Here is a 24,931-nt window from a genome sequence, read left to right on the forward strand (position 1 = left end):
TATAAGCTCCTTGGCAGACAAATATGCATTTATTCTGCCAGTATTCTGACTCCCACAAACACAAGTCAACAAAAATCATACAACCATATTGGCAAACTTGACTGAGTATTTCTGCATAGCTTCTTAACATTATTTCAATGCCAGAACAGCCCCAGTTTCTGTTTCTGAACTGGCTCCCAGCTGACCAGCCAGCTTATCTGCACAGATGTCTGCACATGTAGAAAGCCATGGAGAAACATTCATCTCAGTAAATTTATGAGGATGGCACAGAAAATGGATATCCTGAAACACTCAAAAATTAAGTACTTGGGAGCATTCAACTACAGGATTAGCATGTTTTAACAAATACAATTTAAAACAACACATTTAATTAATTTATCCCTAACTTTTCTGAACACAAACAGCCCTTTACAATCTTAATGCTAACATCCTAAGTGTTCCTTCTCTATTTTCATGTACACAAAACCATCATCAACCTTGAAGACCCTCTTATTTGCACATAAGCTTACATTACTAGCAGCTTCTGAAATCAAAAATAATTTATATGTGATGTCTACAGAATGTGAATACCAGAAGGGTTCACGTGACTACAGAATACTTTACACGACCCAGTTTAGTAAAACACTGCTAAAGCAGTCCAGTTATGCTACATGAAAGTACTAACTGCTGCTATAACAGTACACTCATATAATTTATAGAGAGCTGAAGGCACTGTGCACTGTAAGGCTCCAGGCAGTCCATTAGTTTAGTAATACTCAGAGCCTCCCAGATGTCTTTAATACTAATAGAACCCAAACACGCACACCAAATTCTGTACTTTTTTCCCATGTTAAATTGAGAGCTCAAATACTGAGGTAAGTACTAGGACCAAGGCTTGCATCTCTAGCACAAACGTCCATGATGGATTCAAATGCTGCTTGAGAGAGACTTAATGAGAAAATCTGATTTGATTCCAGCTCAGCAAAGAACTAAGAGACAAGCTGAAAAATGAATTTAGCAAGGGAAGAGCTATCTGAGATTTTGAGAGACTACTGTCATCTAATTCTGCCATTACATAAAGCCAGAGCAAACAAAGAAAGTCTGTTCACAAGGTTGAAATATGAATAGAATCAGGAAAAGAGTTCGAGGAAGTAGAAAAATAGTTATTTTATTCATCAGGAGAGACCACATTTGGGTATATATTAAAATTCAGAACAGAAAGAACTCCACATGGACCTTTTTAGAACTAAATATGAAGTCTACAGCTGCTTGAACACTTACTGAAATGAATTCACATATTTGTGACTCTCTTGGTTTTTTGCTATGCTCAACTACTCTAATCTTTTTTTCCTCAGCAGTCTAAACATAATGGCTTAAATGCTTGTATATTGTGTGGTAGCAGAGAATGGTCTTCAAAAATGCCAGATGCTTTGCATTTTCAGATTATTTACCACGTATGGCAGCAAGTTCATGCTAGCAGCAAAAAAAAGGAATTTAATTCCTGTCCAAATACAGACAATATAAATATGTACTGTTAATTTCATATACACTAAAGACACAGAGACCCTTCACAGTCCCACACATTGCCTCTTCAAAGACACTTAGCAGACACAGGAAAAAGGCAGCATCAAGAATTTAGGCAACAGAATATGCTAAAATGAGACGTTAGCACAAAACCAGGGATTTTCCATGTAACTGCAAAGCAGACCTACAGAAGAGATCCCTCAGCCACCCCTTCCCACCCAGGCACCAGACGGCTTTTGCTAATTTCCTGGACTTGGAGAAGGGAAGAAAAGGTGCAAGGTTGTGAGCAGGACATTATCCCACCTATCTGAGCTGTGCTCAGGGGTCCCCTCACTGGCCAGTTCAGCAGACCCAGATCATTGCCATGACAGACTCCACGTGGACCGTGCAACAGCAGAGGACTAAACAAGGGCTATTTTCACTTTTCCTAGTTTTATGCAATGTTCATGACCCCCCTTGGACCTGTGTTACAGCTGACTTGATTTTACTGGCCCTTATTAAACCTGCTTCCAAAATACCTAGCAAATTAAATAGTCTTTAGACCTCACTTAGTAGTTTTGACCTGCATGCAAACTGCAGATTTCTTAACACCTGGCGATGCATAATGCAGAAGGAATAGTACACAAGTGAAGTTAAAGATTATATACAACTCCCTCACTGAAGCTCAGTGACACACTTTTTCTCTGCTCCATGGCCACACAAATTGAGCACTGGTGGCCAGAAGATTATGACCGCTTGCATTTGGAAGCCAAAAGGGGGGTGTGGTGCTATAGCATGAGCATATGAAGCAAAACCTTCTTGCATCAGCAAGAGCCAGGAATCTACATATTTGATGTGTGAAGCTTGATCAGCCTGAATAAACGTGGAGTATAGTAATCCATAAGTAAACTCATAAGTTAATGAGTTGATATAAATGCGAATCTATCAGGATCTGAGAAGATCCAAACTTTGCTATCTCAAAATAAGCTGAATATAACTAGTTAATCCGATTTAGGCAGAATTCAGGCCTGTCATACAAACATTCCCCACTTTCAAGTAGAAAACAAATAGTCAGGGGCTTTAAATAGGACAAGCATAGTAACAGGCAAAAATTCTTCCCAAACGCAAAATGCTAGTGGGCAGTACTGCTGCCCAAACAGTCTTGCAGAACTTTTAATCCCATGTGTCATTGTGCTGCTCTACACCAGAGATTTCCTGAGTACAGGAGCTATAGTAGGAACCCTTAGGGCAACAGCTTTCTAGATCTCCCTCCTCCTCTCATAAAGTGGGACAGCCACAAATTCAGAGCCTACCACCCATGGCTGCTGGCTTCTCTAACAGATTACTTAGTGTAGTATAACCTTCATTAAACAAGTCCCTTTAGGGAAAACACTGAAGAGTCAGGATCAAAAGAGCTTGCAAGATATTTAAATAGCAGTTGTATTACAAACAGTTGGACTGACAATCACCTGAAGCAGAGCATGGTTTAACTTATACGATGAGGATTCTTGAGACCTCTGAGTGTGTCATCAACTAAGAAGAATTCAAGTAGGAGAAGACCACATGAAGCAATTTGTTCACCTGGCACTCCATTAAGTGATGGTCCTTAGCTACTAAAACAACTGCAGTATACACAATACTCTGGCTAAACATTAAAGTCAAGAATAAAATGTACACTCCAAACAATTCATTTCCATCCCCCCACAATATCTGGATGTCTTGCTAATAGTTTATGTGCAACCTGTTCAATGCCTATGTTCAGTATTTCTAAAATGAAACATTTCCACTCAAGACGTAAGTGTATGGAGACTCATATTCCTAGGAAAGCCACAACATATAAAGAATAATATAATTACAAATAGCTTAAATTCTTCAATGTTTATGATAATGAAACAAAGACTAGCATCAGATCCTGCATTTTTGTTGCCTGTTCTTAGTAGGTTAAAAAAATTTCAGTTATGGAAAGAAAAATACCTCCTTCCTATGCTTATCTAAACATAAAATGGCAATATAATTAATAAGTATTACGGCAAATTATAAGCAATCAGTGATGAAAAAAAAATGTGTCATCCTTAGTTCATGGCTCATAATTATTTCATTTCCCGAATACTGCAAAATCCATGATAAATACTAAATAATAAAAACTTTTCAAAAAGCCAGAAGGTGCTCACCTTGTATGTAATTTTTCATGTAACTCATCAGATCTGTCCAACTCAATGAAGTTAATCCTAAATTTTGCACTGCAAAATTTCTACTCTTTTGTTCTATGCGAAGATGGACAGCTTTGAAACTTAGATTCACAGAAAGACTTGTACCCATTTTCTACCAATACCTGTAACTGTTACCTCAAAGGAAAAACCTATAAATTGTATTTACCAAACAGAATCAGGCTGCTTGTTTTTTAGACTTCAGCATATTCAAAGGGTTGTGAATGTTACCAGCTGTTGACCAAAAAGAAAAAAATATTTTCAAGACATGAATGAAAAATCCACAGATTACAATTACCTAAAAGGACGAAACAGACTTAATCTACTCAAACTAGCAGAGTACTGTATTTGCCATGCTTTCAGCAGTCCAGATGGCTCCATTTTATTTACACGTACCATCTAAACAATTATTGCTCTGTTGTGGAAACACTTACCATTTTGACAACAGGAGGGAGATTATTCCCCCCAGTTATAAATCACAAATCACTGAGGGCAGCTGCAGCCTCTGTTTCTTTATCATTCTCTTAAAGACAGGAATTTCAGTGAAAGATGGGAATTTATTAACTTTCCTGGCTGTGCTATGGTAAGTGAAGAGAGATGAAAGATGGAGTAATGAAAGGGAGAGAAACCAAAGTGGTGGCTGACCTGTGCAAGGAGAGCCAACCTGCTCAGAAGTATATTATTCAACTGCCAGGTCTTGCCTGCAGCTCCAGTGGTGTGAACACACAGGTCAACCCATTCCTATTCAGTTCAGTTTATTGGCAACACATGTAGGTTGGTGTAGGAGGACAGGATTGTTAGCACTGGGGGTGCGTGGGAGGGGGGGTGTAAAAATTTGGTTAAGAAAAACATTTGCCATTGTCAGAAGAAATGAACTGCATTATATCATGCAGTATTTAAAGGAATTAGAAATGCAAGATAAAATGTAGCAATATATTTCAAATAATTTGATCAACCTGTCATGGAAGATTAAAGTGTTCTTACTAAAAATACTATGACAGCCATGTCAATAATAAAGAAAATATTTATGCTAATTTAAAATTTTGTTAAGGTTTAGCAAGTAAATCACCATGCATATAACAAGCTACAAAGGTTAAGGGCTGCTGCTGCGTAATCTCAAGAAAATTCATCAGGCCTAATTAATCTGATGGCGCACAGTATCTTCGTTGAGAAAATCACAAGCAAAACAAGAAAAAGTGAAAACCACACAAAATACAAGTTGTTCAGCTTATCCCAGTTCACCAGGGATACATTTTTCTCATTCCATTAACATAGTACAGGGAAAAATGCTCTTTAGATGAGCGGCATGTGAGCCTTTCCTTGTAGCAGTTTTCAGGCAGACTCCCAGAAAGAGTTTGCCTGCCCAAATGCAATCGCTCGATTCAACAGGATCTGGGATGTAGCTTCCTAATCCAGCCTTGGATTTAACTGTGAAATGTGATGAGCTGGAAGGGAACCAGATGAGGAAATAAAACCACAAGAAAGCACGAGCCTGATAAGGTGCTATGATCACAGTTTACAATGAACGAGGCTTGTCAGCATGTAGGTATAGCAAGTAACAAAACATTCCCATGAATTTTTTGAGCTGCCTAAATGGCATTATCTTCATATATGTTGGAGAGATTCAATAAGATTAGACTCATTGATATTACAACACATGTTTATGTGCTTTAACACAGCAGATATGTAGAGCGGAAGCAGATCTTTGGCATCTGTACCAACAATACATTGTGTTTTAAATGAATAGTTTTACTTCAGGATAGGATTCTCTTCCTTCCTTTATGAATACAGATAGCAAAAAAAAAATTCAACGAAACTGGAAGCACAACAAATGGAAGAATACAGAAGCTTTCCACAACTTACACATTCATAAGTCTTTGCACATTTTGGATAGCCACATGCAAGCAATGCATTAAGATCATAATCTCAGTTCAAAACAACCAGGTATCAATTTTGAGTCTCAATAACAACCCATCATCCCCAGGGAAGTCACTGTTCCCAGGCAAATACATCTTCTCTGATAAAGGGATGGGAGAAAGGACAATAAAATTGACAGATGTACACAAATCTCAGTAGAGATCTCAAGTTAGAGGAATAGAACCCATGCCAATCAACGAAATTATGCAATGCTTATTTACTTTTGCTGAAAATACACTGACATTTTCATGACAAAAGAATTACAGCAGGAAAAGAAATCCCTAAAAAGGCAGATTCAGACATTTTATGTAAAGGACACTTGACTCCAGCTGCCTCCAGTTGAGCACCTGTGAGACACAGCTGCACAATGCTGACTCCCCGTCATAAAACACATCATCTCTGTGATAGTGTTACCTGTGTTTGCATGCCATTACTGACACCGAGACATGAGCTTCAGACTGGTGTATCAGTGATACACTGGTTTTACTCTCTGCAGTATACCACAAATGATGACTTGGCCCATTTATTAACGTATTAAAGTATTGAATTTAAGGTCTGCTGACTTGGGTTCTGTGGAGAAGTAAAAAATACTGTCCTTTCTCTGAATCACCACAGAGATATTCGGCACATTATTGGAACTCCGTTTATTAATACTAACAAAGCATCTGAGCCACGGATATAAAATCCTTGCTCATGTAACATATTGCAGTAAAGAGAGTTACACCAGGCATCAATTTGTTTATTAGTTTGGATTTTCCAGTAAGGATCTACTGCACAGAACATCAGCTATTATTTCCACAGGGGATTTATTTGGCACTGTATCCCTACACATAGTATGAATGTAATTTAGGGTCTTCAATTTTTACAAACTTGGATCTGTCTAGAATATAGAAAGTTTAAATACAATTAAAGAAAGCACATACATTTTTCCTTAACTTTCAAATACGGGTCACGCTGCATTTTGTCATGCGTTTCTTCTGTTCACAGCTTGTTCCCTTTCCTGGTGTTAACTGCCTATATACAGGTTAATTAGTCTTGTCCACGTGACCTAGTTTCGTTATCCACAATTTTTTTTGTTTAACCCGATAAATACCATGAAATAATATAATACTAAGAAAATTTATGCCCAAAAAATAAGGTATTGAAAAAGTCATATATACCTATAAAAAGACACTCCGCTACTACAGATCACTAAACCAGCTCTACAAATATGTAGATTGCTATATGGAGAACTGACTTTCAATGCCGAAAAAATAGATGTTAATATGCCCCAAAGCAGTATAGGGCCATGTAGCCCGTTAAGTGAATTCAAATATTCATATACACAGGGTAGTTGTAACCTCTGTTTGAGTGATCTTTACCCTGAGAAACAGAGTATTTTGATTCAAATGCAATCTCAGACAGAAACAACCCTTCCCTCTGTCCCCTGAAAATACAAGGTGTATGTCTGTCAGGAATCAAGCAAAGCTAATGTTGCACAGTGTCACCCTGACCTAAGCTAAAATTCCAAGGTGCACCACAGACTTAAAAAAAAAGAAAAAAAAAAGTATCTGGAACTGTGAAGAGCACATTTGTGCATGTGAAATACCAAAATACTCATTTACTGAAAGATGTATATGGCTTCCATTAAGCAATTCTTTAATCTCTAGGTGACCAAGTATGCTTTTCTGGCTACATGAAAGAAATAAATAAAAACAGGGAGCACAAAATAGCTGTAAAAGCCACTATTGGCAATAATCCACAGAGTAAGATCTGAGCAGCCTGACCTCTCTGAGCTATCCTGGGGGAGTCCCAAGAGAAGTCTTCCTCCAAAGAACAGCTCTGGGTCCTATTTCCTACAGAGGAGGAATCACTAGTTGTCTGCAGGGCTACATCAAATAGCAAAACTTAACATCACTCCCTGATTGTTTCCAAATTAACGTTCAACAAGGTGTAGGAGAAATCTGATGGGAGGAAAGAGGCTGGCAGCAGGGAGCAGCAGGAGAAAGTGATGATTGGGTAAGAAAATGGCAGTTCGAATATGAAGTTGATAAATACAAAGTGACATGGGCAAAACCAGCTCTACACATACAGCAATGGAAATTGAGCTAATTACTGCCATTCAAGACAGACAGTATTTTGTAAATGTCAGTTTTATGTGCTGCATTCACAAGAATAACTAGAATATTAGGAAAGAAATAAAGAACAAAATAAAAGATATTAAGTCACATTATAAATATGTGAAAAGCAAGTCCTGGCCCTATTCTTTCTCTGTCTTCCTCTGCCAGTCTTGAAAGGGCTAGGGTGGAACTAGAAAAGATACAGAAGCTGGCCAAGAAAATAAATATATAAAACAGCTAGCATGCACAGAAGAAGAAAATATATTACAACTTTTTAAGACTGGGGAGAGTTTACTGAGAGGTACATACCATTCTGAGTGCCTGGAGAGAACAAGCAGAGTACTTCCTACCTCCTCTAATAAAAGGAGTAAGAAACAGCAAGTGAATCTCACGAGTTCAAAACACACCGTGAAGCTGAGGAACTCACTGCCACAGGCTGCCATTGGTCACCGAAGCTCAGCATACATTCAAAGTACGACCGACCACGTTCCTCGAGAAAAACCCATCAAGGGCTCTGAAGATACTGCATCACTGCCTCAGTGAGATTATCGGCCACAGCTTCAGCTAGGAGAGATACCATGAGCATTATGGCAAAACCATGAATCTAACCTATCCAATGTTATCTAGCCAAAACCTATTGTGGTTCCTTATTAACAAGCCCACCTGCCATGGCTAGTTTGGCCGTGCCTTGCATTGCAAGTCTTCTCTCTCCATCTACCTCCTACCTCCACTTCACCTTCCTTGACTGCAGTGTGACGGGAGTGGATGCTATCTACACAGCACCTCAACTCCAATGAGTCATATCATTATACTTTCTTATTGGTACTGTGGACATTATAACATTACCAATCACAGACAAATTGGAAGAAATTAATATGGCACTGAAAAGGAGTACAAAGAACATTCTCTGAACATAAATTTTGCAGGCACTTGCATGGAAATTACAAGCATGGAAATTACAACTACTTGATTATTAATGTGAAACAGAAAAGGGAATAAATGGTATTGAGGGGAAAACAATAAGGACTATGTTTATAGCAGTATTTTTCAGATAAATCTTCAGAGGACAAATCACATGAGTATCCTGCATGCCTCATTAGTACCAAGAAATGCAAACACAGTAGTAAGCAACTCAAATTAAGTATCATCACTAAGTACTAACAGAATCAGTTGCTAATGACCTACTAGCATCATAATTACCAAATTGGATATTTATGCTCATTATCTATTGTTCAATTTGCAAACAATATTTTTAATAGCTTAAAACACAACATTATCAGTAAAAGTCCCACCTGAAATGTAATGTTTTCAATTAAGAGGTTACTGAGTTTCCCCATAATGCACTAAGGTTTACTTTTAGTGCTCCTAGATGCTCTGAAAACCTGCTATCCATCGAGACATTGTTTCATAAAGAGAGAAGAAAAAAACAAACCCTCAGATTCTCTTCTCCCCCAAAAAAGCGCAATTCCTAAGTGTCTTCCAACAACTGTCACGCTGGCAATGCATTGTTGCCAGCATTGACCAGTTTTCCTTACCAAACCGATCAGAGAACTGCAAGGCTGAGGTCAATACATTCCTCAGTCCAACAGTATTCAGATGTCATGGTCTGGTTTTAACCCAGTCCTACTCGGATAGCATTTGTGGAAATCTTTTTGCATTGTTCCAAGAAGCCTCTTACCCTTATTACAAGCTTCATCTTGGTAGTCATATGCTACAAAGTCCTCATAGTACAATATCCACTGTGCAAAAACGTACTTTATCTGTTTTAAACCAATCTACCAATTTCAACCAGAAATTTCAATTTTTAGCTCTCATGTTGCGAACTCAATGAACAACAGTTCCACATACACTTAATCTGCCACCTTCATGATTTTGAAAACTTCATTTCTTTCACAATCAGCCTTCTCCTCTCCAAACTGAAGTCACAGCTGCTTTATTCTCCCTTTGTATCTCATCCAACTCCACTACATCCTTCATGAGATGCAGAGATATATAGTATTAAAGAATTATGTCATACTAAGTGTTTACATAGCAGAAAAATTATGTCCTCAGTCCTCTTCTAAGGACCTTCTTGTCCATGCCTAACACAGTGTAGATCTCTGAAAATTAAAAACACCATTCTTTAAAATTAGAACTTGTATGTCATAATACAGCAGGTATTGGTATGCAATCCATCCCTCCATGGATGATGGCTGACATGCAGACATCTGAGACCCTGAGAAAACAAATCACGTACCAACTTGAGTTCACCAAGTAACTGTTCTGCACAGAGGCTGCATGATTGAGCTTTAAATAAAGCCCCTGAAACACAAACGCTCAGAGGAAAGAATGGGACATATTGCAGTATAGTTGCCCTATTCTTAAAGCCTTTCCCTAAGCATCAGATACTCATACAACATCATAGACTTTTAAAAAAAAAGTCATATTGACTGCACTATATAAAGTGCTTTAAACAATGTTAACATCTCTGTGAGGCCTTTTGCTGTTGAAGGACCACACAGGTTGTACAGGAATGATGTAATTCAATGATTTAGATGAGACTTTCAGGGCTTTGTCTATAATTCTTTCAAACCTCAAGTATATTATTTTCATTCTCATCTCAAACCTATATAACGTAATCCCCTTTACCAAGAGGTCTCTATTACAACATATTCACCTCTGTTTAACATTAAAATAAAGGACACAGTTACAACATATTTGAATAGTTGCTTATTAAAGGACAGCCAGTGTTTGTGACAATCCCTATAACCAGGTCTAACGCAAGTGTCCTGTAGCTACACACTACCCTTTCTCCTTGCACCACTTAAGTCAGAATAAGCCCAGAAATTTCAAAGGATGACAATGTTTGACTTTCGGCTTCATCGCTCTTTGGCTCCTCTAGCTTTAGGACTGTTCTGCATGGGGACCAGTCCTACTCCTTCCACGCATGCCCAGCCCTAAGTGATAGCTGCCCTGCGTTTCCCATACTTGCCTGGCCTGAAGGTTTTTACAGCCTCTGGTTTTAACTGCCTGTCAAATTTCTGTTGAGAAAGGGAGAAAACTTTTACCAAACGCTCTGGTAGGTTAGACTTCCCTTATCGCATGGCCACCAATGACATTTACTACAGCAATCTCCTCAGCAACTCTGGAATGCAATCCAGTAAATAAGAAATAAAACACAGAGCAGTTAAAGATTTTTTTCCTGGCAAGGTATAAAGTAGATGTGAATGCTCTGGGTATAACAAATTAAAATCTAACTTACATATTTCTTTTGCCATAATAAAATTTCTAAAATCCTACTGAACCAACCAAACTTTGTTTGCAGCTTCTTTTCAGGAGTATGCCAACAGAACTAAAATAATGTTTACTTTGGTAGAACTAAAAGTCAGCAGAAGTTTTCTTCTGCATGCTTCTCTGATCTTGAGTTTAAATGTACTACACAAAAACCTTGTACCTTAATAATGCCTGATTTTGGGATCATTGTCATTACTGTGGCTTAGGATGCAATAGTTAAAGGGGGGGGGGGACGGGACGACACCAAAAACAGTTCCAAATGCACATAACTGTCAACTGCTTACACATAATTTAGTTTCACTGGTTTTGAAACATTTCTTTTCAACCTTTTCAAGAAATTGAAAACAACTGTTCTTAGGCCACCACACTCTTTTCTCTTCACAGAAACCTAAGCATTTTACGAAGGATGGACCACCTTAACGATGTTGTTTAGGAGACCTCACTGAACAGTCCTCGGGGCAACACATTCCATCATGACCTAAGAAATCATGATGACCTTTGCAATGGAAGAGAAGTGCACAGAAAGGTAATTTCCATCATTCCAGTGAGTTTTTTATATTGCCAGAAGTGACAATACCAACAGTCTCTCCATCTACCTCTGAGAAGCTCCAGCCAAGGAACACAGACATCCTGTTGGCATTCATCCGACTAAACAACTGATCAGTGCACCCAGAATATTTTTTAACTACTTTAGTGACTCTTCTGAAAGCATTATAATTCAGTGAGCTGCCAGGAATTTGCCACACTCTTGTCCTTTTTTAAGAAAGCCTGAGTTAAAGGCATGTCCCCATTATCAGCCAGTCCATTAATTAAATGATCCACATCCAGAAACTAGAGCAGGAATTTACACCCCCCCCGGATAGGGCTACATGTTCTTTTAGCAAAATGCTTTACACTAATGAACAAGGGATTTTGGTCTTCCTCACACACAGGTGAATTAATGAAGACATTTTGGAGAAACGATTAACTGATTATCATCAGTAGAAAAAAGTAGTGTGCAACATTCAGGGAATAAATTTTTTCAGGAAAAACAAATTCAATTACACTTTCTCAGCTTCATAAACTATTTACCAGCAAAATTTTAGCAGACCACTTCGGATAGATCAAATACCAGGCAAATTAGGGCCAAACAGACATCAAGAAGGTGTTTAGCGCATTCTCTGCCCCTAAGCAAGACAAAAGTAGACCTAGGTATATGCCAAAAGGTATCTCTTACTTGTTCTTACAAGTGTTCAGTGACAGAGACTCTACAAGCTCCCCAAGAAGCCTGAAACAAAAATAAGCATTAACCAAATAACCCTTACACACACAGGTAGCATATAAGGTGTGGCATCCACTGCACCAACCTCTCAGACTTTCACATGACAGAAATACCAAGGTATGTAAGATAGTCATGAAGCAAAAATGTACAAAATGTTTGGGGTTCTTTTTCCCTGCAGCCAATTACAGCCAATATTTATGGTTACCTAATAAAGTCGCTTCAATGATTACATGACTTTTTCTAAATGTGTGATAGTATTCAAGTATTTCATACAAATTTATTAATTAGTTTTGAAAGAACATTAGCATGGTTTGAACTGACAAAATTATGCCCATACTTTACTACACCAGGATTATATATACTGATTACTTTCTCCAGCTCTATTGCTGTTTTTTTTTTACACTCCATTTTTATATTATTTTTAAGGCAGACAGCTTTCAAGGCAAAATCAATGTTCTCTACCGTACATAGCAGGACAAAATGCCACCTGTTTAACACCTCTAGGTGCTACTGGAGCACAAACATTTTTCTATATATTTGCAACTAGCAATGCAACATTTGTATACAGTTTGTGAGAAACTGATAAAATTAATCTGTGGGTGAAGCATAGAGACTGAGCACATGGAAACATAAGATGTTTAGGAAATCAAGAACTTGTGCATCAGCCAAAGGGCCAAAAGGGACCCAAGCTCTCCCACTGATGTGATTCCACAGACTCAATAGAAAGTGAGTCTAAAGCACAAATGAAATTTGTTGTTGTTCATTTTCATATTGAGCTTTATTTTCTTGTTGTTTTGCATCTGTGAATCTAATTCTACAATCACAGAATTTCTTTATTACTCAGGGAAAGATGTAATATTTACACGGAAATCTGAAGACCTTATCTCTTAACCAGCTGGCATATAAATAAAGGTCTGGAAAACAAGGAATCTTGCTCACTCTTCTGGTCACCAGTTGAACAGATGCCTTTCAGAGATGACATATTTAAAAGTTTGTATACATGATGCTTTTCACTTGACAAACTTTTTAAAATATTATGATTTATGGTTACTTACTGAGAGATTACAATAGATTAAACTGTTTACAAAAAAAAAAAAAAAAAAAAGAAAAATAGCCCAAATTTCCAAACTGAAAAGCTAAAGCTACCATCTAGTTCAAGCAGTTAAAAAAAAAAAGAGAGAAAGATATTAAAATGTAGGTTTCAAAGTAAGAGCTGACAGAACTGAAGAGAAGCTGAAAGACTGAACAGTAATTTCACAAAAAAATTCAGCTGTAGCCAAATGGTAGGAGAGCTAACAGGGAAAAAAAATAAGAACAAAATATTTTGCAATGACATTGTAGAGCAAGGCTTGGGTTAACGATTACACTGATATGCAACATAAACTACAAAAAGGCCATTAATTAGACTACACTTCATGTGACCATTTTACACTCCTAGATAACCAGTAAGGAAACATTGATATCTGAGGACCTCAGCACAGTATCATTTTCAGTTCAGGTTAAAAAGTATAGACTCTTAGGTATCAATAAATATGACTATAATGAACATACAACTACACAAGTAATTTTTCACTACGCAATATTCTTTCATGGAGTTTTACACCTTCTTTGTGAATCTAAAGTCTCATGTGAGGAAAGTTTCATAGTAATCCTCCGAGTTTTAGTCCAGCTTTATTGACAGAAGAGAAAGTCATACCAAATAGGTGGATTACCATAGGAAAGAAAATTTCAAGGAAGTGTTTAAGTTTTCAGCTGAACTTTAAAAAAGGCTCCTCTTTCTCTTTTCTGCCTTTGAAACATAACGAAGGTTCTTATTTCAAGAACTCATTAAAAATGAAGATCATGTCCTCAACAGAAGGGAAGGAGGAAAAGCCATCAGACACAAGAACGCTGTTGTATATAGACATTTGGGATTAGAAATATAATCCACTGGAAACCAAAGAAACAGTGACACACTATGATCCAACTCCATGGGATATAAGCTACTGCACTGCCATCACACAGCTGTGTGGGAGGTATCACCCTCCTCGGGAGAAAAACCAAAGAATACAGTATTATTGGGATATCATAGGAAGGAGAACAGGAGAAAGGAGAAATGTAAAAAAGCAAAATACTACCTTGGACTGTTTTTTGTAGTATAGATCTTTTAGGGATCTAGACATATTTTCTTCCATGTGGCATTTAAAAGCTGCTTCACAGTGCCTGCTCTTTGCATTAATGCTTGTGATTTTGAAGTCAGCTCTGAGGTCGCGTAACTAACTGACCTCAGCAGAGCTGTTGACACCAGCTGAGGACCTCAAAGTATGTAAAATAAACACTTTTGTTCCTCAAATGTTTTTCACGGGTTTTGAAGTCTAAAACTTTCATATTGCTTTGTTCTGCACATTCATTTTAGAGATGACTGACAAGCTAAGCAGCATTCACAGTGATACAAAAACATGACCTTCCAAACCTGAGTATAAAAGTGTAAAGGCCAGAGTAAAAAGCAAAATTTGTCAAAAGCTAAGTTCTATCTTGATAACATTTTCAAATATTTGTTTAGAGGTAACCTTCACTATCAGATAAACACTATGCTGATGGCAAGGTGAAGCACACTTTTCTGGTTCACGCAGCAAGAGCATTTAAAAAAAAAAAAAAAAAAAAGCACGTTTTTTCTTCTGTGATGTAATGCTTTTTCATCAGATGGAAAAATGCTATGTCCAGTTCAGTTTTGCAGGTGGTGCTCGTGGTGTTTGCAAAGCATAGATGACACTTCAACTACAGGCTGGTAAGCTGGCAGACATCAGAGGACAAACTGTAAAGATGGTATGCAGCGACTATCAGCAGCAGTGGCAGTCGTAGGAAACTTTGAAACTAAGGTCAGACTGCAGAAGGAGAGGGACAGTTGCATCTCTGTCACCAGCTCTCATCCCTCACCAAGTTGTAACTACACAGAGGACAGCACTGAGGGGATCTCAGACTTATAGCCAAGGGAAAGAAAACAGAAAAAACAGCATCTGCAGGTGTGAGACAACCTCTGTGGGGTGAAAGGCCAGGAGGGATATTTAGTGCTGACATTGAGATCACTCTTCCCTCATGTGAGAAGCCTCTTCCCCGTATGACCTTACCTTGCATCCAAGAGCAGTCATTCGTATGGCGGCTGGTGCCCACGAAGGCGAGCCTGCAGACCGCTTCTCCCTCCTGCTGGGTTTGTGCTTTCTGATGGGGAGCGGATGGATCGAAGAGGCTGTAACAGGGCTGAAAGTGAGAAACGGGAAAAGCGTTAAATTTCTGTGGGCTGTTGACTTCCCAAGCAGGTTTCAGGCCCATTTTAGAGAGAAGACAACGGTGAACGCAGCAGCCAGCCTTCCACCTGGAAGCTCCTCAGATCCTCCTCTCTCAAGCCAGAGAGTCACCAGAGCACAAATGAAGACTTCGATGGGATACAGGAGCCAGGTCTGCCATCCCGGCCAAGCGGCCACCACTGCGAGCTCAGGCGGGAGAGTGAAAGTCACCCTTGCAGAGATGGCTGAGCCGCATGGAAAGAAGGGCTCTTCGGAAGGAACATTCTCTATTCACCACTGAAGGCACTTAAACCACTAAAGTTAGGTGAATTGAAACCAACCCTAATTAAATGTATTTTAAAGCAGTAAAGCCCTGTAAGCCGTTCAGTACAGGCCCCAGTTTTGCCTTGGTTCCTGGCCCTGCTTCATTATGATAGCAGGCAGTGAAAAAACCAAAAAGGTGTCTCTGCTTGAGTCCTCATCTAGATCCCTCCTCTCAGGAGCCCACAGCTGACACATCTTGCTGATCCTAATCAAATTACATGCTTATAAACTGCAATTGCCTACAGTAGACAGGTAGACAAGCCTTGTCTACCAAAAAACATTGCCATTTCATTTTAAACTTTTCAACTTTTTCAGGTCTAATCTGAACAGCATAACAATACGTGATAGGAGAGGGGCAATGACTAAGCTGAACTAGGTCCTTGGGTACACACCAACTTTTGTTGCTCCCACAGCAATTCCAGCCAGTGGGAGTTAATACAAGACATTCTTACTGAAAAATATATAAAACAACCAAGGATAAAGTAAAAAAAAAATAATTGGCCAGCAGTCACATTTCTTTTTATTATTCCTAGGAAGAGACAAAGGGTAACAAAGGCTATGTGACTATCAGTAGTAGGAAAGCGTATCATCTTCTTGCTTACATTTTTCAAGCTATAATATGCTTCAGAAAATCCTATCTTAATATTTCCTGGAGAAGACAGAAATCGTACAGTCCACTGCACTGATGGTAGGATCATTCTGCAGTCTTATTAAAGTAATGTATAATAACAAAACTAATAACAATATACTACACCAAAGTCATGTCCTATGAGAATACTGTCTAATTGGATAGATATCATTTAAGAGAGACACAATGTTTCATACAGCTACAATCACTTATAGCGTACTTAAAAATCTATTTTCAGAAATAATGGCTACGGATATGTATACACGCTAGACTAAATTAATGGGCCAAATTACTGAGCTTGCTACAGTGATGACATGCTGTAAGGGGAACTTAATTGGAAAGCAGCTGGTCTGAAAGAGCTAGTGGAAGATTTCCACAGGTCAGTTACCTGCCAGTTTAAAATTTACTCTTACCGCTAACATCAAAGCTGTAAGGACATGTCCTGGGAGTAACCTGAAGGCTGGCAAGTGGTACAAGTTTTATTACACTACATTTTTCATCAGCTCAGGTCTTTTGAAAGTCCCTCTCCAGAGAGGAGGCGAGCGGCAGCGGCAGACTTCCGATTCCTCCTCCTTGTCTGCAGCATGGCAGTGGGGCACGACTCAGGTGGGAATCCCTCCGGTTTCGTAACTGCATAAGGGGCGTTACATGGCGGAGGAACTCAGTGCACGCTTTTTGATTAATTGAAAAAAACCTCCATATGTTACAGTGGTCAGTAAAACATTAGAAAATAGTGGGGAAATGGGAAAATGCTAATACACAACAATTTTAACCAAAATGTGACTGTTAGCCTAAATGCAACATGGTTTCCAGTGACACACCCTATTCACATCGCTCTCTTTCACTGGAAAATCCGCTTTCAAAATATACCTATGAGGAACATCAACAAAATTCACTAACAGCCTACTGCACATCACAGTTTCTGCAATCAGCCCTCCTTTTAAATTAGGTTGATGGGATCTGAGCACAGGCTTTTCTCATTACAAAAGCATCTTTTTGTACCCAGAAAAGTTGTATCTCAAATTCTTTAATTATATGCCTGGTTTAATTATAGCCTACATTTTGGTTAAAAATTAGATTGGAGCCAGCGTATAATGCACTGTCAGTGACACCTTAAGCTACCAAGACAACTGATCCAGATTTCTTATTAAAAAAATTCTGAGAAGAGACACTTAAAATGTTTCCCAAGAAGGGGTAAGTAACTTTGAGTCTGTTATACTTAAGTCAACATCATAGACTTTCAGCTGCAGATTTGACTAACTGTGACTTTTACAGCTTAACAAAGAAACTGAACACCAGTTCAACCAGAAATGCAGAAAGCCAAAGGGTGTAGAAGTAGTAAAGCTAAATTTGGGAAAGAATTTTACATTTCTTATGGGGTGGGAAACAGAGACATTAGTTTTCACCAGCAACAGAGATTCTTTTACCAGCAGGATTAAATACATGGCATTTTAAGGACTTTTTCTGACACTTCTCTTGTTGCTTTTTCCACTGATTGTTTTTACCTACATGTCCCACATTAAGGTCAGCAAACACTTTCTCTCTGGTTATGATTAACATAATGCATCATTTTAACTGTGGTAGGCTTCACTCTTTGTCATTTCTCTCCATCTCTACTTCTCTCCTTCTTTAATATGTCATCTTTGTTTCTTTTTCTCACCTACCCCTTTTTCCCTCAGTACTCTAGTTGGGCTTCATTCCAGCTGTGATTGTGTCCATCAGTGACTGTTAGCTTGTGTAAATGACCCAGTAACAGATCTCCCTACCTGAGACTTAACAATGTGAAAGGATGATCTGCGGAAGTCACAAACTATTCAAAATACACAGCCTCTTCTTGCATCCCCAGGTAAAAGTCATGACAGTGGAATGGTTGGATGATTTAAAATATTTCCATTGCAGTGTTAACACAAATTAAAGGAGGAGTATCTTGATAATCAGAATAAGGACTGTTGAACATATTCTCTGTTATACTCTGGTGATTAAACTTTAAATTTAGAACTTAAACTGCTGGCTTCATAGCTTCACAGTCTCTGTGTTGAACATAAAAATACCATTTAACTAAGTGCTTTTTCTGAGGTTCACTTTCAAAATTTACTCAGACAGAGTAAATATCCTCTGTTTGTAATTGCAAGGCTGTTAGTCCCAGAACCGTATTTCCATAACGACTGCATCCTCATTACAATTCTCAAATTTTGTCAAGTACTCGCTCTGCTGATATTTTGTCAGTAAAGTTTAATTAAACAAAAAGCACGCATGCACTATGAATCTGAAATTGCAACGATGAAACGGTGTACATGGCTAAGTATAACAGTGTTACCAAAACCTAAACCGGAGACATTTAGAATCCAAACGCTGGAATGAAATGGTTTAAATCAATTATATAGGACAACCCCTGCTACATGAAAGTGCAATAACAGTTTCAGAAGAACGACACCATAGGTCCTGAACATTACAGCTACAGCTTTACTAGTAAACATAATAGGCCAGAGATTGTTTGCGACTTAATTGCCTGAGCTCTCACTAGCATGTTTTATGCCTGCTCACCCCAGGATCCCAGAAAGCAAGTGAACGGGCACAACTCAGGCACTCAGAGACCCGAGGGTCCATCTCCAACAGATAGTCTGGTCACTGTCGTTCAGTTTTGGAAAGGAAGCGAGCTCAGGTGAGCGGGAGGGAGCTATGCTGTGCCATTTGGCCTCGGGGACGGAGAACAGCCACTGGCCTACTTTATTTAATTGTAAAGGCATGGTCTCTGGTGCCTCTAAGGCGTTGGCACAACACTTCTTGCATGGTTCAGCATCCTCTCATTAAGCACCCTATTGCTCAACCATGCATAGCTATGGAGTTCTTCGCAGCACACTTACACTGCTGAGCACAATGCACATTTCCCCATATGCTACAACAGACCCTACACACAAGAAGAATAAATGCTCAAGAGTGAACATGGGTGCATTTCTCTCCCATGCTTCTTTCAATCAAAAAGACACAGTAGCCTACCTGGTTTCTAAAAACTTAGCTGGTTTGCAGAAAAAGGGTTTGTTTGGGTTTTTTTTAAGTGAGAGATCATATATTGTTTATTTCCAATACAGAAATGTATTAGAAACCATGTTGAGCATGAAATACAGCTACCATATCTCAGATATCAGACAGAACCATACGCTAAATGTGTCACAGCAAAGAAAATCAAAATGCTTTTTCAAATGTAATTTGAACTTAAATCTGATCCACATTTTGCCTTATGTTTTATCTTACCATTTAGAAGTAGGTCTTTATTTGTAGCAACAGAAATGTTGTACACTGTTTTCCTCTCCTTCCTGAAAGAAAAGACACATTAAAGCTGCTATATTGAATCATCAGTAACAGTGGCACCTTCTGTTTGCTCCTAAGGAGTCCAGAATATGCATTTCTAACCAACAGTGTAATGCACTCCAGCAGCACACAGTATTTGCAGTACTGCTGATAATCCTGTTTTCAAAGACTGTGAGCGCTTTCAGATAGGGATAGCCCTTCCAAGCTATGGCATCTGATCCAAAGTAACCCTGTGCTGGCTTACAGACTCACTGACTTGAAGGCAGCCTATTAAAACAAGACCTAAGTTCTGGGCAAACGATGCATATCAAGGGCTCATTTCAGACCCTAGGTTTTTAACATGAATTAAACCTCATCTGCTAATTCTTAAAGATAGAATGACTGTGTCAAATACATATACTCAGCATCTCTGAGATGCCAGTGACAATCATGTCCACAACCAAGCAAGAACCCAAGAATTTTTATTCTCAGCATCTCTGACATCAAGCAAAAACACTTGTGTAAACTGCTGGCAAAGCGCCTGTGTTGTATCCTTGTCTACTGATTGTTCCATACAGAGACTCACAGCCTGATCTTTCAGTTCATACACAAAGCTCTGTGCTAGGGAAACTGAAATCCAGGGTCAGCTACACTGCTACCCTAGCTCCAATGACATCATTTTCTCCCTGTTTCCCTGTATTCCTCAAGATCTGCAAGTTCCTGTCCACAGGTATAGGTACTTTCCCTGAAATTTCTGTAATGTGTTAGATGCTGTGTTCATAAATGATCACAACAAGATCGGTGCTGGCAAGTTGAGTGTAAGTATATACCGTGCTAAGTTTGTTCATTTTTAAATAAAAAAGCAATGAAGCCTTTTATTGAAGTATAAAGACTGAAGAGAGAAACTGGTTAGAAAAATCACCATCACCGTATTTTTAAATTACTGTTCTTTCCTGGCTGAACTGAAAAATGCAGAAAGTAAACAGCAGTGCTGAAAGTAGTTTATATTTTCAGAATTCTTGGTTTGTGAATTCCAGGTGCTACTTCTCAGGCAGGCAGGAAAATTAGATTCCAAAAAACATTGATTTTTAGCATGACAGTGTTTTTCTGAAGTTAATTACATGCAAATCATTATGCATGTATTTACATTTTTGATTAGGACAAGATTGAGACGTTAGAAAATAGAGCAATGATCCTGTAGGTTTCAGCAAAGATGTTTCAGATATGCAAGAGACATGAATAACACAGAAGAAATAAGCAAAGGTCAAAAAAAAGTATTAAAAGGCTGAAGACAAATAACTTTACTATCCTTACCAAAGAGTTCACAGTATCTAGGGTGCATAGTTTTTTAATTAATGGAAAGCTACTTTGATGGGAAGACCTATGCCACACTGGGGCTCTGAGGGGCTTCTCTGGAAACTCGCAGTTCTGTTACACAGTGAACGCTCATCAGACTCCCCAACATAATAGTCTGACCTCAGAAGCAGTGAAATTGAAGTCTGCCAATGAAACTTAAGAAAGAAATTTGATCAAGCCATTAGAGTCTCTTGCATAATTCACTTTCTCTTCTTGAACCACTCTTGGCTGATCTGGAGGAGCACCACGCCTTCCAGCCCTCCTCCTTCCTCGCATCCCAGATACCCTACAGACACCTTACCTGAGGCACATCCTAAAAGGCTAAAGCCGCAGGACCACCCACTCCAGGAACACAGTGCAAGGAAGAGAAGTACTACCTCCAAGACGCAAACTACTCAGAAAGTGCTTTGGCCACCAGCTGCAAGCAGCCGGTAGTGAGAAAGAGTCAAAGTTATTTCTAAGAGGGGGATCTAAGAAGTAACCCAGGGGTTACAGCATCTGAGAAATCTGTAAGCTAAAGGAAAACAGAAAACTTCACTAACCTCAGCTGAGAGACAGAGAAGCACAAGTGTGGGAAAAAGAGAAAAGCTGGGATGGAGGCAGGGGATAATCAACCTGAAGAAATTAAAACTTATTTTTTTCTGGACCTAACAGCAGGGGAAAGCATGAATGCTGTGGGATAAAACAAGGGCTATCAAAAGACATAGTCAGAATCAATGCAAAGAATTTGTAAGATGGCCCTGACTCTCAGCCGTATCTTCATGGGCTTTGAATTCTAGTTTACAGCAAAACACCTGGAAAGGATGCACAGGAATAATGCTGCATTTGGCCAGTCCTGAAGCCTGGCTACCTAAGTTCAGCTGCTACTTTTTTCAACTTAATTCTTCTAAACCATCAGACCAATTGTGGCTAAAGAAGTACCAAAGCTGCACTGTAGTTTCAAGGTGCTGCGGAAAATCATTGCAAACGCCTGGGTGGTGCTTATACCTAATATATGTAAGATCATATGGGCCATCAAATTTGGGACTGGGAAAAGTGTTGCCCCTATTCACAAGGGCCTTTTGAGGACATTTTGCTTCTTTCTACAAGACCAGGAGGTCTTCTCCTAACTGGGATCTGGCTAACCTGCTCACCCCCTCCTGACACTGCAAGGAACTGAGCACTGACATCTCTGTTTCCCTATGCTCTCTTTGTGGTTTCTGCTCTCATTTGATTTCTGGGGGATTAACATATTTGGCCTAACTGGAGTCCTTGGATTTTTCATATAGGAGATATGGGCAAAGTTAATATCCTATGACATCCAGGAGGACAGCTGGGACTTCAGTGTCTTGGAACTGTGAAATGTACATAGGTGTCTGTTTAAACTCACTACATTTCAGAGATGCTGAGGACCTGTCAGCTTCCACTCAGATCCACACCCAAATCCGAAAATTCTTACGATGGTATCCAACAACAGATCCAAAAATTTAACAGCAGGTACTCCCGTTCACTAATTGTAGTTACAACTTTTAAACAGAACAGACACCTGAAAAGGATGGATCCATACTTTAACCCATTTTCTTGCTGTCTCCTATTACATCTAAGCTGGTGGATGTGGAAGTGCTCTCAGTTTCCCACTGCAGACAGGAGGTGGGCTGTTCATCAGCGCTTTACTGAGCCCAAAGACCATGCTCCACGCAGACCACGCAACAGCCACTGCTGCTTTGTCTATGTACTCCCTCAGGTATAACAGTGCTATGTGCTATTCTCTATTACTTGTTCCACAATGACAAGCAGATTAAGGCCACGCTGTGCTAGGTGATACAAATGTTTTATAAGAGGAACACGAGACGAGAAGGACGACATTGTTTATTGATTCTCATTCTTCACAATCACAGGCAATTAGGCAATCACAAGTCTAATTCAGACAGGTCCACAGGAAATCTAATCCACCCGCCAACGCACAACAAGTTTTAAAGTAACGTTCTGTACCAATAAAAATAACATAGCATGCCATAACAAACATAAACACCTAAAGACATAGCTAAAGACCTCAGGAAGAAAGTGGGAAAGACTAAAAGTATTATCAATTATAATCTCTACCCTGAAGTACTTCTTCAAGTAAAACACAAAAAGAAAAGCTGCAAAAAGGCCTACCACTAATTATATATTTATTCACAAGAGAGATGAGGTACTGTAAAACCTACATTAAAGTCTCACACTGCTGAATTACATTTCAGCCTAGTTACCTCCCAAGACTTTGACTATTTTAATGTGTTATTGTGTTTTTAATATGAGCAAAGAAGAGCCCTGCTATTTCACAGTTAAGTCACAACCTTGATCCACAAATAGCTTTAAACAAAGATAGCATTTGTTTTTGAGGACTTTATTTCCACCCCCCCACAGAGACTCCCTTCAACAAGGCAGGTTATTCCAAGAGGAGTTAAACAGAGCCAAGACCACAGGAAAGGAGAAAAGGAAGATCTAAAAAAGGAAAGGATGTAAAAACTTCCAGGAGAAGAATAAATTCACGGGTGCCTTCAGTTACTTGCCGGGAGGTTTTGTGACTTCTCCTGCGTTAAAGAGCAAGGCCTGCTTACACAGGTGTTTTGGACTAAACATGCCAACAGCTCACCAGCAGTCGACTCAATTTCCCACTGCTTTTACTACTCCGTGGGGCCCTCGGGAAGCACTTTCCCGATATTCCTCCTCCGATCCCTTTCCCCTCTCCTACCTCACCCCGCTGCTCTACCTGCCCGCAGAGTCACGCAAACTCGCGCTGAGGGAAGGTGGCCCTGCTTCGAGCCAGGATTTAGCGTTCCCTACTGCTTTGCTTACTTCTGCCTTCCTGCCCTCTTTCTTCTGAGAAAATTAAAAGTCAGGATGCGCTCGCACCCCCACCTTCCACCCGCACACCCCACACACACACGCTATACCTGACGGCCGGGTCCACCCGGGCACCTGCGCAGCCCACCCCTCGGCCTCCCCCTTGGCCGCCTCCTCACAGCCCCACACCCCCCCTCGCCCCCCCCCCCACACCTCACCAGCCCCAAACGCGCCGCTTCACCGCTCCCAGCCTTCCAGCCGAACGACAGCTCTTGCCCCCCCCCCCCCCCCCCGCCATTCCCGAACTACGCCGAGCTAACGAAAACTCCGCCGCCGAAGTCAAGGGGTTGATGGGGAGCCCGCCTGCAGGCACCTCAGCTTCACGGGCTTCCAGAGCGGGGGGGATCCTTCACCGAAGCTCCCCCCCCCCCCCCCCCAACTCCCCGGTTCCACCTGCCTCCATGCAAGGCGAGGCGGGGCGGCAGCCACCGACGCCCCCTGGACGGGGCAGAGCCGATCCCTCGAACCGCCGCCCGGCAGGACCATACCCCCCCTCACACACACACACTCCGCGGGGCAAAACCGGCGGCCGCGGTCGTGTCCCCCCCCCCACCCTCCCCGGGCCGTGCCTACCTGTGACGGGGCGCGCGATAAGGCGGGAAGCTGTGAGGGGGCAGCGGGGGGACAGCGCTCCCCTCACGCCTCGCTGCCGCCACCTCCACCGTCGCCCGGGTTCGGCGGGGCCGCGTTTCCCGGGCTTGAGGGGGGAAAGGTTTGGAGGGGAGGGAGGCCGGGCCGGAGAGCCGCCGCCGCCCCCCCCCCGCCCTCACACAAGCAGCGCCCGCCTCACTGCCCCGGGGCCGGCCCCCCGTCTCCCCCGCCCCGGTGCCCGCCGCCGCTCTTACCGGCTGCTCCCGCCGAGGGGCCGCCGCTGCCGCTGCTGCTGCTGCCGCCACCGGGCGGGTCGCGCCGAGGGAGAGGCGGCACCGGCGCTGCCCTCTGCCCTCCTCCCCCGGTTGCCGCTACGG

General features: G+C 40.6%; 1 protein-coding gene across 9 annotated transcripts in view; it reads right to left on the bottom strand.

The window, feature by feature from the left end:
* Positions 1-24,931, bottom strand: part of SHANK2 (SH3 and multiple ankyrin repeat domains 2) — a 363,547-nt gene extending 338,616 nt beyond the window's left edge. For 4 of the 9 annotated variants that reach the window (XM_069804143.1, XM_069804142.1, XM_069804141.1 and 1 more), the window contains exons 1-2: positions 24,537-24,685; positions 15,347-15,476 (exon numbers count right to left, since the gene is read on the bottom strand). The gene's annotated coding sequence lies outside the window, so the exon portion shown is untranslated. Of the gene's footprint in view, positions 1-15,346; positions 15,477-19,706; positions 19,772-24,536; positions 24,687-24,808 lie in introns of those variants that run through there. The other 5 variants (XM_069804146.1, XM_069804145.1, XM_069804144.1 and 2 more) reach the window with 3 other exon arrangements.

This window comes from Haliaeetus albicilla, chromosome 16, assembly GCF_947461875.1.
Source record: "Haliaeetus albicilla chromosome 16, bHalAlb1.1, whole genome shotgun sequence".
In the NCBI taxonomy this organism is placed as follows: Eukaryota; Metazoa; Chordata; class Aves; order Accipitriformes; family Accipitridae; genus Haliaeetus; species Haliaeetus albicilla.